Genomic DNA, 24,415 nt, shown 5'->3' on the forward strand with positions numbered 1-24,415 from the left:
CGGCAGAAGATGCTGTGATGTAGATGCAAATTGGGGCGTCTTGATGGTCGGTGATGTCACTGAGCTCGCTAGGTCACCCAGAGACAGTGTTGAGTGAGAAGCGGCCCTGTTGCCCCTGGGGCAGTTGAAGAGGGAAGAGGCTACCTGGGCATGGAGACCGCTGGGGCAGCCCTGGGTGGGAGGGGAGGGACCCAGGGGCCAGGTGCCACAGAGTCCCTCATGGAACTAGGCCCCTGAGACCTCAGTGTTGCTCAGGACTGTTGAGTTCCTTGGAGAATGAGAACTAAGGACCGAAGGTAGGAAAAATAACTTGACTTCTCTGTAGGAAAAATAGGTATCTTGGGAATGTTTCCAGGTGGCTGTGGTTGATGATATCCGCAGCAGGAGCCCAGAAGCAACATGTCAGAATCTTAGTCTTTTCACCCATTTGGGGAAAAAGTTATCTCCTGGTCACAAAGATAAAGTTGCCTTTGACCATTAGCCTAGTAAAATCCACTGTGGTGGTAATGAGAGGTGAAGCCAGCTGGACTTCCTGGATCGAGTGGGGACTTGGAGATCCTTTCTGTCTTACAAGGGGATTGTAAAATGCACTAATCAGCACTCTGTAGCTAGCTAGAGGTTTGTAAAATGCACCAATCAGTGCTCTGTAAAATGGACCAATCAGCAGGACATGAGCAGTGTAAAATAAGGGAATAAAAGCTGACCACCTTCCAGCCAGCAGGGACAACCCGCTCGGATCTTCTTCCCTGCTGTGGAAGCTTTGTTCATTCGCTCTTCACAATAAATGTTGCTGCTACTCACTCTGGATCCGTGCCATCTTTAAGAGCTGTAACACTCACCGTGAAGGTCGGTGGCTCCATTTTTGAAGTCAGTGAGACCACGAACCAACTGGAAGGAACCAACTCCGGACACAGTAACAGTAGCTGCCATTCATGGAGCACCTGCTATGTGCCAGGTGGTGCTAAGTGCTCTGTGTGTGCCAGGCAAGGATTGACATCACCATTTCACAGGTAAGAAAGCTGAGGCTGAACAAATTGTCTATGATCCAGATCCATCTGTCCCACTCCAAAACCTTTTTACTCCCCCCAGGCTCTCACATTCGATGTGGCTGGCCATCGTAGGGATAGACAAGAGACTGTCTTTAAATGTGTTACTGAATAATTTGGGAGTCGTTCTTTTTTTTTTTTTTTGAGACGGAGTCTTGCTCTGTCGCCCAGGCTGGAGTGCAGTGGCGCGATCTCGGCTCACTGCAAGCTCCGCCTCCCAGGTTCACGCCATTCTCCTGCCTCAGCCTCTCCGAGTAGCTGGGACTACAGGCGCCCGCCACCACGCCTGGCTAATTTTTTGTATTTTTAGTAGAGACGGGGTTTCACCGTGGTCTCGATCTCCTGACCTCGTGATCCGCCCGCCTCAGCCTCCCAAAGTGCTGGGATTACAAGCGTGAGCCACTGCGCCCGGCCTTTTTTTTTAACCATAAAATCTCATGTGCAGGAAAAGGAGCCATGAGGGTAATCAAGAAGCCAGTTTACAGTCTGAGGAACAGGGCAGCATACCTATGACACCCCTGGATGACAGGTGAGGAGAAGACCCATGCTCAACATGGAGCACAGTAACTTCGTGGGCACAGGGAGCTGCCAGGTGCTTCGCAGTCCACGTACCCATATGGCCTTGAAGAGGAATTCTGAAACCCTCCTGGTTCAAAATATCCTACAGCTCCCATGGCTCCAGGACTGAACACACTCCCCAGCAGAGCCTGCAAGGCCAGGCTCTGCAGGATCCCGATCCTGCCCCGGTCCTCAGTCACACTTCCAACCCTGTGACATCCGAGAGAATCAGCCTCTTCCCAGCTCATCTGTGTTCCTTCTGCCATCATCTTGTCAATCCTTCAAGGCCCAGTTCTATCCCTTCATCCAAACCTTCCTCACCCCTCTTCCCCAATCAACCCTTCCCTTCACTGCAAGTCCTGTGGCACTTACGACCTTGGCAAGTGTCACCTGGCATCCAACGGTGTGCACAACAGGACAAGTGGAAGAGAGTGAGCCAGACACAAATCAGTGATGCACAGAAGCACCTGTTGGTGACAACAGCTGCTGTGGCTCCCCTTTTATGAATGTAAGGTCCGTTTTCCCTGAGAGGAGTACAGAATTGTAGACAAGACTCAAGAGTCTACCCTCCCCTCCTTTTTGAAAAAAATTTTTAATTAGAGACCAGGCAGTCTCTATCACCCAGACTGGAGTTCAGTGGTGCAGTCATGGCTCACTGTAGTCTCAAACTCCTGGGCTCAAGCGATCCTCCTGCCTCAGCTTCCAAGTATCTGGAACTACATATGCAGGCCACCACACCCGACTAATTTGTAATTTTTCTTTTTTTTGTAGAGACAGGGTCTCTGTAGTCTAGATTAGTCTTGAACTCCTGGCCTCAAGTGATCCTCCTGCCTCAGCCTCCCAAAGTGTTGGGATTACAGGCGTGAGCCACTGCGCCCAGCCCCTCTTCTTTTTAACACATACAAGGCAACAGCTTGCTTCTTACACCCAGGACTGGGGGTGGAACCCTGGAAGATTATGTGGGACTGGTTGCTCTTCTCTGCACCTCAGGCCTCGGAAGACAGAGGGTCATTCCTGGTTCAGGTTGTGCCATTGCCTGATGATGAAGGAGGGGCAGATGGATGCATTTCATAGCTGTGTTCCTCTCTAAGCTTTCCTCCTTTCTCCTCAGATTGTGCCTAGAGGAAAAATCTAACCAGAAACTTTTTTTTTTTTTTTTGAGACAAGAGTTTCACTCCGTCACCAGGCTGGAGTGCAGTGGTGTGATCTCAGCTCACTGCAACCCCTGCCTCCTGGGTTCAACCAATTCTCTTGACTCACTGGAGTAGCTGGGATTACAGGCGTGCACCACCATGCCTGGCTAATTTTTGTATTTTTAGTAGAAACAGAGTTTCTCCATGTTGGCCAGACTGTTCTCAAGTGATCCACCTGCCTTGGCCTCCAAAAGTGCTGGGATTATAGGCATAAGCCACTGCACCCAGTCAGTCAGAAAGTTTTCAACAGCTATTTTGTATAAACAACGAAATATTAAGTTATATCTATGATTTGAAGTTCACAAAATCAATTGCTCTTACCATCAATGGCTTTACAATCCTTTATTTTCTGTTTCTACTTTAATGATCTTATTGTATGCATCACTATTTCAATTCAAATTACCTTTGGGGGGTATGAACTAGATATAAGTAATCTTTAACACATATATTTTTGGGACAGAGGCTCACTCTGTTGCCCAGGCCAGAGTACAGTAGGGCAATCATGGCTCACTCCAGCCTCAACCTCCTGGGTTCAAATGATCCTTCCACCATGCCTGGCTAATTTTATTTATTTGCAGAGATAGGGTCTCACCATGTTGCCAGGCTGGTCTCAAAGTCCTGGCCTCAAGTGATCCATCTTGGTCTCTCAGAGTGCTGGGATTACAAGCATAAGCCACTGTGCCCAGCGTTGATTTCATTTCATAGTGAAAACTTCAATCTAAAGTCAAGGATTTTATCCTAAGCTGCTGAAGGATTATGTTAAAATAATTTTATGTTTTCAGTATAGCCAGTAGCCACAATGGATTGCCTTCTGATGAAAATACAGATCCTACATGTTGGTACAGCTGACACTCATTCTACATGCTTTCAGATTTAAGAAACTTAGTGCAGAGGTGTAGGAATCTGCTTCAGCTATTCTGTTTGGTTTCACGAAGACCTTGAGTCATTGCTCATCATTGTTCAGGATAAAAAGGCAGCTCTGGAGATCCAACACTAACTCTAGTAGTTTTCCATTTTCCTGTGCATCCACTTTGGAGGTTGCATTTTTCTGCCTCTCTCTGGGTCTGGTCTCTGCTTCCGGTTTCTGCATATTTGAGATCAGGCCACACCATGGATCACTGGCCTCCCCTAGCATTTCCAATGGCATTCCCAGCCAGGAATAAGGCTGTCTTTGTCTCCATCTCACAATCCCAGTCTAAAGCAAGATTCCCTACAGGGCATGGCCACCCTGGGGCAAGCACCTGCTAGGGCAGTTTATTCAAAAGGCAGTTTATCTTGCAGCTGGCAACAGCAAGAACCCACATTTCCACCTACTTCCTACAGTACACCAAAGCCTCTCATATCCATTACATCCTCTATGAATTATCTCATTGTAAATAATATGTGACTTCCAACTAAATGCTTTGTCAACATTCATTACATCCATAGGGGTTCTCTCCAATAGGAACTCTCCGACATTATATAATGAGCTACAATGAAAGGCTTCCCACCTTTGTTGCATCCTTGGATGCTTTTCCCTCCTGTATGAATTGAGGGGTTCCTCTCCAGTAGAATTTGTGAGACAGTGACTGAGAAGCTAGCTCACACTGAAAGCCTGCCCACATTCCTTTAACTTATACTTGCTCTCCATAGTGTGAATAACCTAATGTCTAATAAGGGTTGAGCTCTGGCTGAAACATTTCCCACATACATTACATGCCTGTGGCTTCTCTACAGAATGTGTTCTGTGGCAATGAATGAAGTGTGACATCTGAATAAAGCCTCTCCCACATGACACATACATAAGTTTTCTCTCTAGTGTGTATTCTTTGATGATCAATCAGGTGTGATGTTTGAAGCCCCTTCCACACTGATTGCATTTGCAGGGCTTCTCTCAAAAATGCTTCCTTTGATTATGAATCACCTGTGATGGCTGACTGAAGCTTTTTCCATAATCTTTACATTCAAAAAGTTTCTCTCCTGTATGAATTCTCTGATATTGCATGGGATTTGCTTTTGGATTAAAGGCTTTCCCACACTCAATACATTTATAGGGCTTCTCTCCAGTATGTATCAGTTGGTGTTTAGTAAGGTTTGAATTCCCACTAAAGGCTTTGCCACATTCATTCCACCTACAGGGCTTTTCTCCAGTATGAATTCTCTGATGTTTAACAAGCTCTGATGTCTCCCTAAAGCCCTTACCACATTCACTACACACATAGGGTTTCTCTCCACCATGAATTTTCTTTTCTTTTCTTTTCTTTTTTTTGAGACGGAGTCTCACTCTGTCGCCCAGGCTGGAGTGCAGTGCCGCAATCTCAGCTCAATGCAACCTCCGCCTCCCTGGTTCAAGCAATTCTTCTGCCTCAGCCTCCCGAGTAGCCGGGATTACCAGCATGCATCACCACACCCAGATAATTTTTGTGTTTTTAGTAGAGATAGGGTTTCACCATCCATGGCGAATTTTCTGATGTTGTATAAGGCTTGAGTTGTGATTTTTTCCCCCACATTCAATACATACACAGGGCTTCTCTGTAGTATGAATTATCTGATGCCAAGTAAGGTGTGAGTTCTTGCTGAAAGACTTCCCATACACATGACATCCATGGGGCTTTGTCCCACTGGTAACTGCCTGATGTCCACTCAGACATGACTCATATGGAAAGCCTCAGCCACCCATCCTCCATCCACTGGCTTTCTTTCCTGGCCTGTCCCTCTGGGCTTTGTGCCCAGAGACAAAGTTTTCTCCAATTTATTACATTCCTGGTATTTGTCTGCTACAATGATTTTCAAGGGGGAACTGACCACTTGCCTGGAACCTCTCTTTTGGGGAAATAACTTCATCCTGGTCTGTATTGTGAATTTTTTCCAGCAATATTCTGCTCCTGTCTCAGTCCTACAAGCTGATCGAAACTCAAACTCTTCTGGATTGCCTCTTGGGAAAATTTCCTGAGAGTTACTCCTTGTAATTGTTCTTCAGAAGATTTTTCTGTTGGGGTTGATTGTTTATGCTTTGTCTTGACCTAAGAATCTGAAACAAAGAATGGAAATTAAAAGTTTCTCTGTGAAAGAAGAAATTGATTGAGCCAGAGCAAATTTCTGTGCAGCTCATATGTCTCAGCCTGAGTTGAGTTTTATTTTCCCTTCTGTTAATCACTTTATTCCATTTTGTCTTGTATCACGCTTAGTTGTGTGTGTCCATCTCTCTCTGACTGGACTGAAATTTTGAGGGCAAATGCCTTCTCACACAAGTACTTCCGGCACCTTAATGGCACAGTGCACAAAGCAGGAACTGACAACTAAAGAACGATGGATTCATTCCAGCAGTGTTTGCCAGGTGCCTCCTGGGTGCCTGGCACTGCTTGAGGTACCAGGGACTTAGTGAATGAATGAAGTCCCCTGTCCCTTAACAGTCTAATGTGGAGACCAACAATATGATAGGACATCAGGGCAGGATAAATAATTCTTCCACAAACTACGATGTTCTCCACAAACCAAAATGCACACTCTCTGAAGACAAGGACTTGGTTTTGCTTATACTTAACCCCAGCACCTAGAAGAATGCCTGCATGCAAGCAGCATGCAAACTGTGGAAATAGGAGAGGGTGCTGGGGGCATGCTCCCATGTGACCACAATGTGGAGTTTTGTTTGTACTTTGACATGTAAGTGCAAATCAGCTCATCAGGGAAGCCTGGTCACCACTAGAAAATGGCTGTCCCACCTGAGTAGCTGCACAATGGACTTGCACTTCCCCTCAGAGGGAAGGTGGGGCCAGGACAGGAGCCAGAATAGACAATCACGGGTCTCTCAGCTGGCCATTTGAACTCCCCCCTCACCACTCTCACAGCTCACATGCACAACACATCACAGTTCCCCTGAGATACCTACCTCCTCACTCACCTGTGCAGGGAGGCCCTGGCAGAGCAAAGACCTATGGCATTTTCCCCTGCTCCTGCTGGGAGATAACTCTGAGTGTGGACACTGAAAAACCTGTTTATCAAGAAGATAATGGTCAGTGCTAGAATATTTAAGCTGCCCCTGGCTGAGGGCCACAGAGGCTGCAAGAGGAGGGGGATCCAGAGGAGGTCTCGAGAAGAAAGAATGGGTGATGAGATCACTGGGCACTCCCTGCTGGGACAGGGGCACCCCAGCATGGACTGGGGATGTTTGGTTTATGAGTCAAGAGAGCCCAGGGGACCAGTCACCTGGGGATGGGGAGCAGGGACCTGAAGCCCACCATGTGATGCTTATCCAGAGCTGCTAGGGTGCAGTGGTTCTCGAGCATCACATCCTGGTAGAGTGCTGAGGGGGTCCCAGGTGCTGCCCCTCCTCCTGTGTGAGGTACATGGCCACCTCCTCAAACATCACTGTGCCCTGGAATCACAGGTGCTCACTGCCCAGAGAGCCTCAACCCTGCCCAAGGGCAAGTGCACCTTGCAGCTTGGACTGAGTTTCTAGCAAGAGGCTCTACATGCATCTCCCTACCTTCCAGGCAGATGTTTAGGAAAAGAGCTAGGGGTAGGTTGGGCAGGGAAGGTGTGACTATGGAAACACAGAGCTCTCAAAACTGGGCTCTCCCCTTAGGGCCCTGCATCCTGCTCAGCTCTGTGGAAGGGGCAGCTAGTGGGGTAGGCCTGGATATGAGGAGGGAGATTCTGTTCTCAGGGCCCCAAGGGTCTGCTGGGCAAGGGGCTCCAGGCTGAGGGGGAGAGGCCTTAAGCAGCAACTGTTCCCCAAAGGCCAGCTCACCTGGGGCTCAGCCACCATCGCTGGGCTCCTCCTGGGAAGGATAGAGGCAGGGTGTCAAAAGGAAGAGACAGAAGAGCAAGCCCATGCCCCACAGACCTGACTGCTGCAGCGGCCCCAGGTAACAAGCTGTCTTAGGAGCTGGTGACCCTGCATTTCCTTCAGCATGAAGGGCACCTGTGCCCAAGACCTTCTCACCTGGGCTTAGTGCTGCTGCAGAGCCCTTGGATTCAGGTTCACGGGTGATGCTGTGCCTCTGCTGCTTGGAGTCTGGAGGATGTGACCTGACCCTGACCCTGCCTGGCAACACCTCCCACTGGTACCCTCTCCCACCCCCGGAGTTCGGGTCCACTGTGGGCTCCCTTGGGTCTCCAGCTTGCCCTCCTCCCTAGAGCACCTCAAATCAATGCCTTGTGGGGGCGAGGCATGTTTAAGAGGGGCTGGAGTTATACTGGAGGGGTGTGCATCCTCAGAGTTGCCTGCAGGAGGACCTATAGTTTGGGCCTGGAGAAAACCCTTTTGGTAGAGCTGGCAGCAGGCCCCAGGCTGGGAATGGCAGGGGGTGGGGGCTCACCCCTCCACCTGCTCCCCTCCTCCCCAGCTGCCCCCACCCCTGCCTGAGGCCAGGGCGCCTCCCTCCCCCAATCACTACCCTGGTCCTTGGTCTCTCGGTCTCTGCCGGCCCCTGGCTCAGCCCGCTCTGACTTGGGTTTGTAAACTGGCTTCCTCACCAGGCCCCTGGCCCACGGCCCTGTCCATCTTGAGGCCTCAGCTCTGCAGCCTTCCTGCACCCCCTTGAAAGAGGCTACCACAAAAGAAGCCACCATGGCATCATGGTTGCAGGTGGAGGGGCATGGCATGAGCTGGACCCTGGAAAGGTGGTCAGTAGGGATCTCTCTTCAGCAGCTGGGCCCAGGGGGTTGGGGGTAGGCCATAATTGGCTGCATGTTACCTCAACCACCTCTGCCTCATGGACAGCAGAGATCATGACTCCACCCACTGGGGCATGAAGGGCAGGGAGTGTTAATCTGTGTGGGCTCCAGGTTACACCTAGAACATAGGGTATAACACAGATAGATGGCCACACATGGTCATAAGTCAGTGTCCTAAAGAGAAACAAAAAGTAGGGAAGCTATTCCAGATTAAAAGAGCCAGCGAGGTGCGGTGGCTTAGGCCTGTAATCCTAGCACTTTGGGAGGCCAAGGCAGGCAGATCCTTTGAGTCCAGGAGTTTGAGACTAGCCTGGGTAACATAGTAAGACTTGTTCTCTATAAAAAAATACAAAAAATTAGCCGGGCATGGTGACAAATTCCTGTAGTTCCAGCTACTCGGGAGGCTGAGGATGCAATGAGCCATGATGGCGCCACTGCACTCCAGCCTTGGAGACAGAGTGAGACCTTGTTTCAAAAAAAAAAAAAAAAGGCCGAGCACGGTGGCTCATGCCTGTAATCCCAGCACTTTGGGAGGCCGAGGTGGGCGGATCACGAGATCAGGAGATCGAGACCATCCTGGCTAACACAGTGAAACCCCGACTCTACTAAAAATACAAAAAATTAGCCGGGCGTGGTGGCGGGTGCCTGTAGTCCCAGGTACTCAGGAGGCTGAGGCAGGAGAATGGCCTGAACCCGGGAGGTGGAGCTTGCGGTGAGCCAAGATCGCGCCACTGCACTCCAGCCTGGGCAACAGAGTGAGACTCCGTCTCAAAAAAAAAAAAAAAAAAAAAAAAGAGCCTGAAGAGACAGAGACACAATTAAATGCAACATGCAATCTTGATTAGCTTCTGAATTAGAGGGGGAAAACCCAGCTATGCAGACATTTTAGAGACAATTGGAGAAATAAGTTATGTGACCACAGGATTATTGCTTTTTTTTGTTTGTTTGTTTTTGAGATGGAGTCTCACTCTGTCGCCAGGCTGGAGTGCAGTGGCACGATCTTGGCTCACTGCAACCTCTGCCTCCTGAGTTCAAGTGATTCTCCTGCCTCAGCCTCCCAAGTAGCTGGGACTACAGGCGCATGCCAACACACAGCTAATTTTTGTATTTTTAGTGGAGATGGGGTTTCACCATGTTGGCCAGGATGGTCTCGATCTCTTGACCTCGTGATCCGCCCACCTCAGCCTCCCAAAGTGCTAAGATTACAGGCATGAGCCACCGTGCCCGGCGACCACGGGATAATTGTTAATTTTCTCAGGTGAAATAAAGTATTGCTATCATGTAAAATGTCCCCACCTCTAGGAAATAGGCTGAGGTACCTAAGGGAAAGTGTCATGATGTCTACAAATTACAGCTGACCCTGGAACAACACAGGTTTGAACTGCGAGGGTCAGTTATAATTGGATTTTCTTCCACCTCAGTCACCCCTGAGATTGCAAGACCAATCCTCTTCTTCCTCCTCCTCCTCAGACTACTCAATGTGAAGACAATGAGGATGAAGACTTTTATGATGATCCACTTTCACTTAATGAATATTAAATATATTATGTCTTCCTTATGATTTTCTGAACACTATTTTCTTTTCTCTAGCTTAAGAATAGAGTATCTAATACATATAACATAAAAAATGTGTTAATTGACTATTTATGTTATGTATAAGGCTTCCAGTCAACAGTAGGCTATTAGTAGTTAAATTTTAGGGGAGTTAAAAGTTATGCTTTGATTTTCAACTGCACAGAGGTCACTGCCCCAACCCCTGTATTAGTCAAGGGTCGACGGTATTTTCAAATTACTTTTCAGCAACAAAAAGTAAATATATTCAAAGATAGAGCCAGTGTGGCAAAATGTCAACAACAACTACAGAATCTAAATGAAGAGTTTATGGTGTTCATAATACTTTTCTGTGGATTTGAACATTCTCAAAATTAAGAGCAGTGTGGAAAGTAAAAAGTTCCTCTTCAAAGTTTCTTCTTTAAATCAGAAATGTTATTGGTATTTTCTCTCAGAGCTAGTTCTGTTCAAGCTTCTTATTTTATAGTGATAACTCTGTTACGCCTTATATAGCAAATGTAACAGAATAAGCATACTGTACGCCGGTATACTCTGACTTCAGTATTTGTGTTAGACATTTTCACAGACATGTAGTACATTCTATGTTGTTGTACCTTAACCAAAATATTCGTGCTGGACGTGCCCAGACATGTCCCAGCTTGCAGCCTATGCCCCTTCCTTATTTGGAAATGTTATTACTGTTCTAAAGTCCTTTCGTAAGCAACTTCCTCTTTTCCTTTGTTCCTTATTGTCTTTACCTATTTAGAAAGTTTTAAATTGTTAGCCAATCGAGTTCAACCTAGAATGTGAGGTCCAACTCAGCCAACGGGGATAGGACACAGCAGTAGGGACCTCATGCGTTAGGGATACATATTCCTGTCTCCCTTTGTTTGGGGTACTCTCTTGGCAAGACTGCTGGCAAGCAGTACCATTTCTGCAGAAAGTAAAGTTGCCTTGCTGAGAGTACTTTTTGTCTAAATGCTGACTCTTCCTTGTGACACCAGGGAATAAGCATTTATTTCTAACAAGTAGCAATAGAAGACATCACTCTGGCTTCTTGCAGAGGGCAGTCTGGAGGCAGGAGAGGACACGGGAGGAAACCTGTGGTCCAGGCCACAGGTTGGGGTCCAGTGGCCTTCTCCTATCTCAGTGCTCCACATTCGCTAAGTCAGAGGTACCACCTGTCATCGCCATCCCACGGCCATTCATGCTTGAGAGGAGAGTCCTGCACAGACAGAGCCAGGCTCTGCTCCACATTTCCCTCTTCATGCTATTCCCAGGCCCCCACCACCCCCAGCACGCTTTCGGCCCAAGAGCGGTGCAGGGACAGCAGGGCGGCTTCCAGATATCTTGTAGGGCATTGGACGTGAGAGGAACTGAGAGAGGAGTCCTGGGTGATCCTTGAGTGGAATCAATTAATGAACGAATGATTTCCTCTCACCTCCTCGAGTTTACTTCATATTGGTGGATTGTCTCAGAAGACTCCAAAAGTGATTGCCACCACTCAGCTTTCTGGCAGTACAAGTGGGGAAAACGCAGGGCTGAGGATGAGGCCAGAGGTGGGAGTCTCGCTTGTCCCTTCCCAACTTTCACCAGACAAAATGGCGGACCCCGCCCAGAGGCCACGCCCCCCACCTTAGAGGACACAGCTCCTAGACAACTCCCCTCATCCTGCACTAACCTCACCCCGAAACCACGTCATTCACCCTTCACATATCCTGCTCCAGGAACACTCTCCTCACCCTTCACAGACCCACACCACCGGCAACATGGCTCTCACCCTTCACAGACCCTCAAGCCAGGAAAACACCCCTCACCCTTCACAGCCCCCATGCCGGAAAAACGCCCCTCATCCTTCACAAACACCTGCACCCCAGAAACACGCCCTTCACCCTTCACAGACCCTCATTCCGGGAACACGCCCCTCACGCTTCACAGACCTGCACCACCGGCAACACGGCTCTCACTCTTCACAGACCCTCAAGCCAGGAAAACACTCCCCACCCTTCACAGCCCCTCATGCCGGAAAAACTCTCCTCATCCTTCACAAACACCCCCACCCCAGGAACACGCCCCTCACCCTTCACAGGCCCTCATTCGGGGAAGAAGCTCCTCACCCTACACAGACCTGCACCCCATGACCACACCCCTCACCCAACCCAGGCACCACGCCCCTTGCCCTTTATAGACTCCGACCCGCGACCGCACATCCTGCAGAGACCCGGCCTCGCCCCTGCATCCTTCGTAGATCCCGCTCTCTAGCCACACCCTTCGCCCTTCACAGGCACCCGCCCGCGACCGTGCACGCCCCGCTTTTATTGGCCCCGCACCGTGACCACGCCCCCGCAACCTTGATAGACTCCTCCCCCGAAGACCCTTCGCAGGAGCGCAGTGACCCCGCCTCCACAGGGTCCGCTCCGCCACCCTGACCCTTCCGTGTCGCTCGCGGGACCCCACCCCTGTCCGCCTGCTCCGGTGCCCATGGGGAAGCCTGGTGCCAGGGGTCACCAGTCAGTCCAACTCACAGCCCGACTGGTGGGACAAGGACAGGTCAGCGGGTCACAGGCCGGAAGTGAGGCTCGCCCGTCCGCTCTAGGACGCGGGAAGACCGAGGCCTCAGTGGTTCCACTCTCTCCCGCCTGGCTCCCTCAGGAGAAGGAGCGGCTAAGGGAGGACCCGACACCGCGGTCGTACCCGCCTTCTTTTCTGGCCCAGAGTACGGCCTGGGATCTTCAGGGGTGGAGACTGAATGAGTGCTGTCGAGGACCGGCGAGAGTCTGGAAACTTCGCGCCTTCGTAGGAGAACGAGGAGGTGACGGATAGGGAAGGGGGAGCGGCTGTTGGGTGGGACCCTGAGACCCTCGGGAAATGGCCCGGTCCCCGACTGTTTACACCACTGGCATCCTGCAGCACTGTGAGATGCGGCCCCGTTTGTTCCCAGAATGTAAATCATCCCGCACAGAAAGGGATGCGATTCACGGAGAAAGAGTTCTGTCTCCTCTCTGGGCACAGCTCTCTCCTTCCTGGACGACAGCGGCCCTGGACAGGCTGGGGGCCCCCGACAGGTTCCAGCCCGAAAGAAGGCGCTGTGACTGGGGGATGGGGTGGAAACAGAACCTTGATGGATTTTATTCTTGTGAGAAGCCCGCTTTCCTACCCAAACCTCATGCCAGTTGGTGACGCGAAGTCAACTTGGGCACTGATCCAGCCCACCCAGCCCTCCATGGTCCCCAGACCGTCCCACCCTCCCGTCCCGTAGCCCACCAGCACCCCGCCCCGCCGTGCCGACGAGCGCCCACACAGCCTCCCCTCCATGCCCCCAGCCTACCAGCCCCCTAAGCCTCCCACAGCGCCTTGCCCCACAGCGCCTCACAAGGCCTCGACCTCGGGTCCCTCAGCCCCACAGCCCCTGACAGCGCCAGGCCCCACCCCACAATACCCCACAGCGCTCCACAACCTCCCACCCCCGCCTCAAGGCCCCAACCTATGACCCTCCACATTGTCCCACCCACGGCACCCCCACACCGGCCCGCCCCAAGGTGCCCCACAGCACCCCACCCCACAGCTCCCCAGAGTGCCCCTTCCCATAGCCCCCCACACCACCCCGCCCCGCCGCGCCCGCCCCAACGCCCCGCCAACGGCCCCGCCCTACTGCCCTGCCCCACGCATCCCCCACCCCGCCCTGCCCTACAACACACCACCCCACATCCTCCATAGCGCCCCCACCTTCAGTTCCCACACCACCCTGCCCCACAGCGCCCCTCACCGCCCCATCTCCCAGGGCTTACAGTCCCCACCCCCTGCATCGCCCAGCGCCTGAGAGGCTGGGCTCCAGGTACCTCCCAAGAGACAAGAGGTGTGTCCCGCGCCCTGTGCAGTGAGAAGCCTTGGAACTCCAGGACCCTGCTTTTTTAGGCAGAATGCCATGGATGAGCCACTCCAAAGAGAAACACGGCTGGGGTCTTCTCACTGGGGTTGCAGGCTGTAGGATGGTGTGAACACTCCATGTTTATTCACATCTTGGACCCCCCAACCCCCCCAAGGGAGAGGTGGCCTTCTCTTTGCAAGAAGGCTTCTGAGTCCTTAGAGGCGAAGCTATATCCTCATTCCACTCCCCACTGATACCCAAGCGAACAAGGAGATGCCCTGACCCACTCATGGCGAAGGTCACCAATGGAAAAGGCCTTCGTCCTCTCAGTACAGACTGTGCCAGGCAGGCCAGGAAAAGCCAAGAAAATGTGGATGGAACAGATAGGTTCCTAGCAAAATACTAAAGCTGAGCCATAGTAGAAAACTTGAATTAACTAATTTCCAAAAAAAGAGATTAGAGAGGTGATTAAAAAGCTACCATTAAGAAAGCTCCAGATGGCTCCAGATCACAGCTGAGCTCTCACCAACCTTTAGAGATCAGATAATTTGAAAGTTAATTACAATTTTCCAAGCCACAGAAAAAGATTAAAAACCTCAATTCACTTTACGAAGCCTTCTGTCTGTAAGCTTGTCTAAGTCCGTGTCGCTAGAAAGGGAATACCCGAGACTGGGTAATATAAAGAAAGGAAGTTTATTTGGCTCACAGTTCTGCAGGCTGTGCAGGAAGTGTGGCACCAATATCTACTGGTGAGGCCTCAGGCTGCTTTCAGTTATGGTGGAAGATGAAGGGGAGCTGGTGTGCAAAGATCACACAGCAAGAGAAGAGGCAAGAGAGAGAGTGGGTAGAGGCCAGGCTTGTTTAAACAACCAGCTTTTGGGGGAACTCATAGAACTAGAACTCCCTTGTTACCATGAAGAGGGCACCATGCATTCATGAGGGATCCACCCCCATAATCCAAACACCTCCTACCAAGTACCACCTCCAACATTGGGGATCAAATCTCAGCATGAGGTTTGGGAGGACAAATACCCAAACCATAGCGAAGCTTAACACGCCAAAATGATAGAGCTCAAAGAATCTATAGACCCAGATCTCTATGTTTAATATTGAAAAACAAATTATAAATAAGACAGTAGCAAATAGAATCAAGCAGCATATCAAAAAAATAATATGCCATGGCCAAGTATGGTTTATTTCAGGAATGCAAGGATACCTACATACCATTGCAATTCATTAGCTCAACAAATTAAAAGAGAAAAAACAGGCCGGGTGCGGTGGCCCACACCTGTAATCCCAGCACACTGGGAGGCCAAGGCAGGCGGATCACCTGAGGTCAGGAGTTCGAGACCAGCCTGGCCAACATGGTGAAACCCCGTCTCTACTAAAAATACAAAAAAATTAGCTGGGCGTGGGAGGCTGAGGCAGGAGGATTGCCTGAACTCGGGAGGTAGAGGTTTCAGTGAGCTGAGATCACACCATTGCACTCCAGCCTGGGCAACAAGAGTGAAACTCCATCTCAAAAAAAAAAAAAGAAAAAGAAAAAACAGCATTCCATCCACATATGGTAAATAATAACATTGAATAAAATTCTGGAGCCATTCTGAGTAAAATTTCAAAGAAAGTAGGAATAAATGAAAATGATTTAAATATGGTAACAATTATTAACCATAAACTCCAAGAACAGGCATCATTTATAGAACGATATGCTAAAGCTATTACTTTTTTTTTTTTTTGAGAGGGATCTTGCTCTGTCACCCAAGCCACGATGTCAGCTCACTGCAACCTCCTCCAGGTCCTGGGTTTAAGCGATCCTCCTGCCTCAGCCTCCCAAGTAGCTGGAACTACAGGCGCATGCCACCATGCCTGGCTAATTTTTTTTGTATTTTTAGTAGAGATGGGGTTTCACTATGTTGGTCAGGCAGGTCTCAAACTCCTGACTTCAAGTGATCCGCCTGCCTCAGCCTTCCAAAGTGCTGGGATTACAGGCATGAGCCACTGTGCCTGTAATTTAAAATAAATTAAGATGGTAAATTTTATGTTATGTGAATTTTACCACAATAAAAATTTTTTAAACTCAGAGCAATAAAAATCTTAGTGAAAATTTAGAATATCATATGTACAAGGTAGAGCAGAGGAATACTTTGTAACCATAATGGGCAACTCAGAAGCTGTAAAAAACAGATTAGACATATTTACTAAAGCTATTACTTGGGCCAGGCGCGGTGGCTCACACCTGTAATGCCAGCTCTTCAAAAGGCCAAGGCAGGTGGATCACTAGAGGTCGGGAATTCAAGACCAGCCTGGCCAACATGGTGAAACCATGTCTCTACTAAAAATACAAAAATTAGCTGGGCATGGTGGCACATGCCTGTAATCTCAGCTACTTAGGTGGCTGAAGCACGAGAATCGCTTGAACCTGGGAGGTGGAAGTTGCAGTGAGCCAAGCAAGATCATGCCACTGCCCTCCAGCCTGGGAGAAAGAGTGGACTCCGTCTCAAAAAAAAAAAAAAAGCTATTACTCTTAAAATGAGGAATAACACCAGCACACCAACTTACATAATTTTTGCTCTACATTTGCTATGGACAGAATTATGTTCCCCCAAAATTTGTATTTGAGGCTCTAACTGTCCATATGACTGTACCAGGGATAGGGCCTTTGTGTTAGTCTACTCTGGCTGCCATAACAAATACCACAGACTGGGTGGATTAAACAATGGAAATTTATTTTCTCATAGTTCTGGAGGCTGGAAGTTTGAGATCGGGGTGCTGGGATGGAGAGTTTCTCAAGGGGTCTTTTCCTAGCTTTCAGAGAGCTGCCTTCTCACTCTGTCCTCATGTGGCACGGAGGAAGACAGAGAGATCTCATTTCTAGTGTGTTATCTTATAAGGGCACTAATCCCATCATGAGGACTCCACCCTCATGACCTTTAATTCTAATCACCTCTCAAAGGCCCCATCTACAAATATTATTACAATTGAGGTTAGAGCTTCAACATAGGAATTTCAGGGGGACACAAACATTCAGTCCATAACAGCCTTTAAGGAGGTGATTAAGGATAAATGAGGGATAGGCGCTGTAGCTTATGCCTGTATTCCCAGCATTTTGGGAGGCCAAGGTGCGTGAATCACCTGAGGTCAGGAGTTCGAGACCAGCCTGGCCAACATGGTAAAACCCTGAAACCTCATCTCTACCAAAAATACAAAAATTAGCTGGGCGCAGTGGTGGGCGCCTGTAATTCTAAAAATACAAAAATTAGCCGGGTGCGGTGGCAGGCGCCTGTAAACCCAAAAATACAAAAATTAGCCAGGCGTGGTGGCGGGCGCCTGTAATCCCAGCTACTGGGGAGGCTGAGACAGGAGAATCGCTTGAACTTGGTAGGCAGAGGTTGCTGTGAGCTGAGATTACGCCACTGCACTCCAGCCTGGGTGACAGAGCGAGACTCCAACTCAAAAAAAAAAAGGTGGCCGGGCCCGGTGGCTCATGCCTGTAATCCCAGCACTTTGGGAGGCTGAGGCAGGTGGATCATGAGGTCAGGAGATCAAAACCATCCTGGTTAACACGGTGAAACCCCGTCTCTACTAAAAATACAAAAAATTAGCCGGGCGTGGTGGTGGGCGCCTATAGTCCCAGCTACTCGGGAGGCTGAGGCAGGAGAATGGCGTGAACCCGGGAGGCAGAGCTTGCAGTGAGCCGAGATCGCGCCACTGCACTCCAGCCTGGGCGACAGAGCAAGACTCTGTCTCAAAAAAAAAAAAAAAAAAAAAGTTAAATGAAGGCATGGAGTGGAGCTCTGATCTGATATAACTGATGCCCTAAGAAAAGGAAGAGACACCAGTGTGCTTGCTCTTCCCCCACCCCCGCCATGTGACAACACAGTGAGAAGATGGCCATTTGCAAGCCAAGAAGAGGGTCCTCACTAGAGACTAAATCAGCTAGCACCTTCACTGGGGACCTAAGCCTTCAAAACCGTGAGAAGTAAATTCTGTTGTTTCAACCCCATCAGTCTGAGGTATTTTGTTATGCCCCCTGAGCAGATTAATACAACATTGTTTGGTAATTCTTACAAAAACGAAAAGAAATACGATTCGTATATGTGCTGATAAAGAAAAGACATTGACTCTTTTTGGGCAATGATGTGATTGTCTGCATGGAAAACACTATTAGGATTAATATGAATGTTTGTTAAAGTTACTGGATACATTAAAGTATGTAAAACTCAATAGCTTTCCTCAATAATCATTAAGTAATCACCAACTTGAAATGGAAATGAGAAAATAGCTCATTCACAGTAGCCACGAAAACTATAAAATGTAATATTTAGTAATTATAAAGTAAGATGTAATAAATTACGAAGCATAAAACCATATTGGAGGACATAAAAACAAGATTTGAAAAAAAGGAGTCCACATTCCTGGAAGACTTACTAAAAATTAAATTCTTTCCAAATATATCGAAAATATGTATACAATTAACATACCTCTAAGTTGACACCCAGTAATTGCATCTTTCAAAGGATATAGTCAGTTTAATGTATATATGGAAGAAAAATTTTCAAAACTAGCCAGGGAAACTATAAAGGATTAGGAGGGAGGATTTGCCTTCTGGATTAAACTAGCCTCTAAATCCTGTGAAAGCAAAGCAATGTGGAATTGGTCTAAAAATAGACAAAAAGATCAAAGACTAAAATGGAAATCCTAGAAATGACCCCAAAACAGAGGGGAATTTACTATTTCACAAAGGCGGCATTTCAGTTCAGTGAGGCAAGGATCGTTTATACATATATATATAATTTTATTTTATTTTATTTTTTTTTTGTGAGACAGAGTCTCTGTTGCCCAGGCTGGAGTGCAGTGGTGTGATCTTAGCTCACTGCAACCTCCGCCTCCCGGGTTCAAGTGATTCTCCTGCCTCAGCCTCCTGAGTAGCTGGGATTACAGGCGTGCGCCACCACGCCCGGCTAATTTTTGTATTTTTAGTAGAGACGGAAATTCACCATGTTGGTCAGGCTGCTCTCGAACTCCTGGCCTCAGGTGATCCGCCTGCCTCGGCCTCCCAAAGTGCTGGGATTACAGGCATGAGCCACCGCGCCCAACCAGGATCATTAATATATTTAGAAGAAATTAAAGTTGTACTCTGTCTCATAACATATATGGAAATATTTCTAGAGGTATTTAAAGCCTTAATTAAAAACAGAGCAATAAATAAGCCAGTCACGACAAATTCTGTATAATTCTGCTTACGTGCGGTACCTAGAGCATTCAAATCCATACAGACAGAAAGAATGTTGGTTAGTAGGGACTGAGGGGAGGGGAGAATGGGGAGTTAGTGTTTAATGGGGACAGTTTTAGTTTTACACAGTTAACGAGTTCTGGAGATGGATGGTGGTGATGAGTGCACAGCATTGTGAAAGTATTGAATATCACTGAACTGTACACTTAAAATAGGTTAAGATGGTAAATTTTATGTTATGTGAATTTTACCACAATAAAATTTTTTTAAAACTCAGAGCAATAAAAATCTTAGTGAAAATTTAGGACATCATATGTGCAAGATAGATCAGAGGAATCCTTTGTAACCGTGATGGGCAACTCAGAAGCTATAGAAAATAGATTAGGCATATTTATTTAATAAAATGAAAAACACTTGTATGACAAAAGATCCCTTAAATGAAATTGACAGACAAATTTTAACTGGGGCACGGCCAGGTGCGGTGGCTCACCCTGTAATCCTAGCACTTTGGGAGGCCAAGGCAGGTGGATCACTTGAGGTCAGGAGTTCAAGACCAGCCTGGGCAACATGGCGAAACCCCGTCTCTACTAAAAATACAAAAATTAACCAAGTGTGGTTGCACATACTTGTCATCTTAACTACTCGGGAGGCTAAGGCATGGGAATCGCTTGAACCCAGGAGGCGGAGGTTGCAGTCAGCTGAGATTGTGCCACTGCACTCCAGCCTGGGTGACAGAGCAAGACTCTGTCTTAAAAAAAAAATTTTAATTGGGGCAAGAAAAGTATGAAGACATGCAGCAGAGCGAAGTGGAGGCAGCGTGTGGCCCAGTGGTTAGTACTGTAATGCCCAACCTGGTTTTTACTAACCCTGTTTTTAGACTCTCCCTCTTTCCTTTAATCACCTAGCCTTGGTTCCACCTGAATTGACTCTCCGTTAGCTAAGAGAGCCAGACAGACTCCATCTTGGCTTTTTCACTGGCAGCCCCTTCCTCAAGGATTTAACTTGTGCAAGCTGACTCCCAGCACATCCAAGAATGCAATTAACTGATAAGATACTGTGGCGAGCAATATCCGCAGTTCCCAGGAATTCATCCGATTGATAACGCCCAACGCCCCGCGTCTATCACCTTGTAATAGTCGTAAAGACCCTGCACCTAGAACTGTTTACTGTAACCATTTATCCTTTTAACTTTTTTGCCTACTTTATTTCTGTAAAATTGTTTTAACTAGACCCCCCTCCCCTTTCTAAAGCAAAGTATAAAAGAAAATCTAGCCCCTTCTTCAAGGACGAGAGAACTTTGAGCGTTAGCCGTCTCTTGGCCGCTGGCTAAATAAATGGACTCTTAATTCGTCTCAAAGTGTGGTGTTTTCTCTAACTCGCTCAAGTACAACAGTACATGCAGTGTCTGGCTCTGCTGTCACATTTTCAGAAGTCACCTAGAAGAGACAGTCCCTGGGCCTCGGTGTCACACCTTGTCAATGAAACAGGGTCGTGGTGAAATCAGGAGTTCGTGACCAATCTGGCTAACACAGTGAAACCCCATCTCTACTTAAAATGCAATAAATTAGCCGGGAGTGTTGGCACGCAGCTGTAGTCCCAGCTACTAGGGAGGATGAGGCAGGAGAATTGCTTGAACCTGGGAGGTGGAGCTTGCAGTGAGCTGAGATTGCGCCGCTGCACTTCAGCCTGGGCGACAGAGGGAGACTCTGTCTCAAAAAACAAAACAAAACAAAACGAAAAAGAATGGATGATAGATGGTACAATCCAAGTGGCCAATAAACATGAAAAAGATGCTCAACCTCACTAATCAATGGGCAACTTAAAACTCATGTGTGAACAATGAGCTGTCACTTCTCATCACATTGGCAAAAATGTAAAAAGCAATAGCACTTGGTGCTGATCGATTGTACTCTGTTGCAATAATTCCTGCCTACAACATCCCTGCCCACCCATGAGATTTGCAGTGTCCCTCTTTATGGAAGGAGAAGGCCCCCCTGTACTGATGATGTTGTTTTGATCAATGAAACAGCTGCCACCTTTCAGCAGCCTGAAATGTTATCATAAGATTCCAGCATGGCTTTTGCCACACTGCCATGAAAACAGCTTGTCCAGGACAGATACTCTATAGCGCTGACACCAGCATGAAGATCTTTAAAGAGCAGGTGCATAACACAAAGAAGGCCTGAAACTCCAATGTCAAAAGCCACAGATCTGGGAGTTGTTACTACCGCACAACTCAGCAAAAGCTGGCTCACGTAGTGGGGGAACAGCGTTAACACACACAACTGGTGGCAAGGTACATTTTCACAGGCACTTTATAAAGCAATCTAGGAGCATTTCTGAAATTCACAAATGCACCTGTCCTTGGGCTGAGCCGTTCCACTCTGGGACATCCATGGAAACCGGAACTGGTGCATAGGCTAGGGCCCAGGGATGTACCTGCAGCGGGGAAAGTGGAAACAGTGAACGTTCATTACCCAACCTCTTGGTGACCCTGCAGACCCCACTCCCCGCCACCTACATTGCTGCGCCACCAAGGTTGGCCTCCTTTTGGCTCCAGCTCTTGCTGCTCCCCCAAGCCCGCCACCACCCGGCCCCTGCCCCATGCAGCCTATTCCTCACAACAACCAGAATATTTCCTTTAAAACACAAGTCCCGTCACCCCACCCCTCCACTCACTGAGGTCCCCAGACCCTCGCCATCCCCTTCTTTCACCTCTCTGAACATGAAGTCTGCTCTTTCTCCTCTTGGTAGCCCTCCGGTCACATTCCTGCCTCAGGGCCTTTGCACTGCCTTTCTCCTTTGCCCTCGCTATTTGCTTGGCTCAGCCCTTCCCTCCCTTCTGTTGTCTACAAAGACCTCCTCTCTGCAGCCTCCCTGTCTCCCTCCCCGCTTTGCTTGGCTTGTCCCCACTGCACTTGGCTCCATATGGCAGCATTGCATGACATGCTTAGTTATTTGTCTTTCCCGCCAACTTTCTAAATGTAAACTCCGGGAGGGCAGGGACATTCCTTTTCCATTTAGTGCTGTACCCCTGATGCCTAAACCAGTGTGTGATCAGTATTTGTTTAATAACTAAAACCAGAACAAAACCTGCTTTCATTGGGAAACAAATCTCTCAAAGAATTTTACAGCCGGGCGGCTGGGCGCGGTGGCTCACGCCTGTAATCCCAGCACTCTGGGAGTCCGAGGCGGGCAGATCACGAGGTCAGGAGTTTGAGACCATCCTGGCTAACACTGTGAAACCCCGTCTCTACTAACAATATAAAAAATTAGCCAGGCATGGCGGTGGGCGCCTGTGGTCCCAGCTACTTGGGAGGCTGAGGCAGGAGAATGGCGTGAACCCGGGAGGCGGAGCTTGCAGTGAGCCGAGATCGCGCCACTGCACTCCAGCCTGGGCGACAGAGCGAGACTCCGTCTCAAAAAAAAAAAAAAAAAAAAAAACAACCCAAACAAACCAAAAAAAAAAGAATTTTACGGCTGGGCACGGTGGCTCATGCCTGTAATCCCGGCACTTTGGGAGGCCAAGGTGGGAGGATCACAAGGTCAGGAGTTCGAGACCAGCCTGGCCAATATGGTGAAGCCTCACCTCTACTAAAAATACAAAAATTAGCTGGGCATGGTGGCACATGCCTGTAATCCCAGCTACTTGGGAGGCTGAGACAGGAGAATCGCTTGAATCCAGGTGGCGGAGGTTGCAGTGAGCCGGGACAGTGCCACTGCAGTCCAGCCTGGGTGACAGAGCAAAGCTCCGTCTCAATTAAAAAAAAAAAAAAAAAAAAAAAAAAGGCCGGGCGCAGTGGCTCATGCCTGTAATTCCAGCACTTTGGGAGGCTGAGGAGGGCGGATCACCTGAGGTCAGGAGTTTGAGATCAGCCTGGGCAATACAGTGAAACCCCATCTCTACTAAAAATACAAAATTAGCCAGGCGTGCTGGCACATGCCTGTAATCCCAGCTACTCGGGAGGCTGAGGTAGGAGAATTGCTTGAACCTGGGAGGCAGAGGATGCAGTGAGCCGAGATCACGCCATTGCACTCCAGCCTGGGGAACAAGAGTAAATCTCTGTCTCACCAAAAAAAAAAAAACGAATTTTACAATATACATTTTCTTTTCTTCCTAGTGTTTTTATGATGGTTTAGCTAGTCCATGCATCTGGGTTTGGCTTACTGGGGCCAAGTGGAGCATTAGTGGTGCGGTGGATTGCAGGCCCAGCTGAGCCACACAGTCCCTGTGTGAAGAGCAAGCCGGTCCACAGCACCCACTGAGCACCTTTTTCAGTGGTCCCTGATGTTGTGTCTAGGAGCAGCAACTGGGAATGACTTTGAGGAGGATTTATAGTTAAGCAAGTAATCGCTTCGTTGTGGGACCTGCCTTGGTCCATGTGCTTTCCTGGGGCTGTCCCCAGGCCATGCTGACTGGACCAGATGATTGCGGGTGCACAGCTGAGGGGCTGAGGTCTGTCTCCAGCAGAGACAGATCCCACCCCCACTCCTCCTTAGGCTAGTAACACTCATCCCATTTAGTGCCAGGGTTGGTGCCAGGAGACCCCGCAGAGCTGGGGCGGGGCATGGGGGAGCCCCTGCACGGAGGAGCAGAATAGCCAGATGAAGGCAGGGAGGGAGGGAAGGAGACAGAGAGAGAGACATAGAGAAGGAGACAGAGAGAGGGAGGGGGAAAGAGACAGAGAGAAAGAGGGAAGTGGTGGGGAGAGAGAGCAGGGAAGCCAAAGGCTGTGGGGAGAGAGCAGTGCTAGCCCTTCCCAAGCCCTTTGTCAGCCTCATGCCATCTGCTTGTAAGAAGCTCCCATGGCTTCCAGTGAATTCTCTTCAGTTTTAGGAGCCTGTGTAGCTTCTACTTGTGAAGGAAATAATGTATACGGTGGTCCATTTCCAAGACAAAGTGCCTTGAATCGGTTTAGGACAGCAAACTACAGAAGAAACAGGATAAACCAGGCCCTGCTTGGATAGCCAATGTTTGCTTCTTGTCCCCCTCCCTGCCGCCCCCCACCCTACCGCTTAATTGCCCTCACCCGATCCAAAGAAGTTTAGTCTGAGATGAAAGTTTACTAGCCTGCAAAATAGCTCGCTTTGTCTGTTCTTATCAGGCCTCCCAGCTACTTAGGTCATAAATCAAATTCTTCAAAGAGCCCCCGAGCTGAGTAGGATTGCAATGCATTGTGGGCTGCAACAAAATGCAGCAAGACAACCCTAAAGAAAACACCTACAGCCTCTGCATAACAATCAATAGGTGACGTCCGGGAAGACTGTGACCCCATAGTACTCAGCTTATGAGGAACTGGGGGAGGGA

At 48.7% G+C, this 24,415-nt stretch overlaps 1 long non-coding RNA gene across 3 annotated transcripts; it reads right to left on the minus strand.

The window, feature by feature from the left end:
- Positions 1–3,124: 3,124 nt before the first annotated feature.
- LOC115832922 lies at positions 3,125–12,537 on the minus strand. Of its 3 annotated transcripts, none has more exons than XR_004028326.1 (3): positions 12,464–12,537; positions 6,666–6,767; positions 3,125–5,807 (listed from the first exon to the last, which is right to left on the minus strand). It is a non-coding gene; the product is annotated as an uncharacterized LOC115832922 (long non-coding RNA). The 3 variants fall into 3 exon arrangements; XR_004028325.1 differs by lacking the exon at positions 12,464–12,537 and adding an exon at positions 7,722–8,747; XR_004028327.1 differs by lacking the exon at positions 12,464–12,537 and adding an exon at positions 7,527–7,558.
- Positions 12,538–24,415: the final 11,878 nt, after the last annotated feature.

Source organism: Nomascus leucogenys, chromosome 23 (assembly GCF_006542625.1).
Source record: "Nomascus leucogenys isolate Asia chromosome 23, Asia_NLE_v1, whole genome shotgun sequence".
NCBI lineage: Eukaryota > Metazoa > Chordata > Mammalia > Primates > Hylobatidae > Nomascus > Nomascus leucogenys.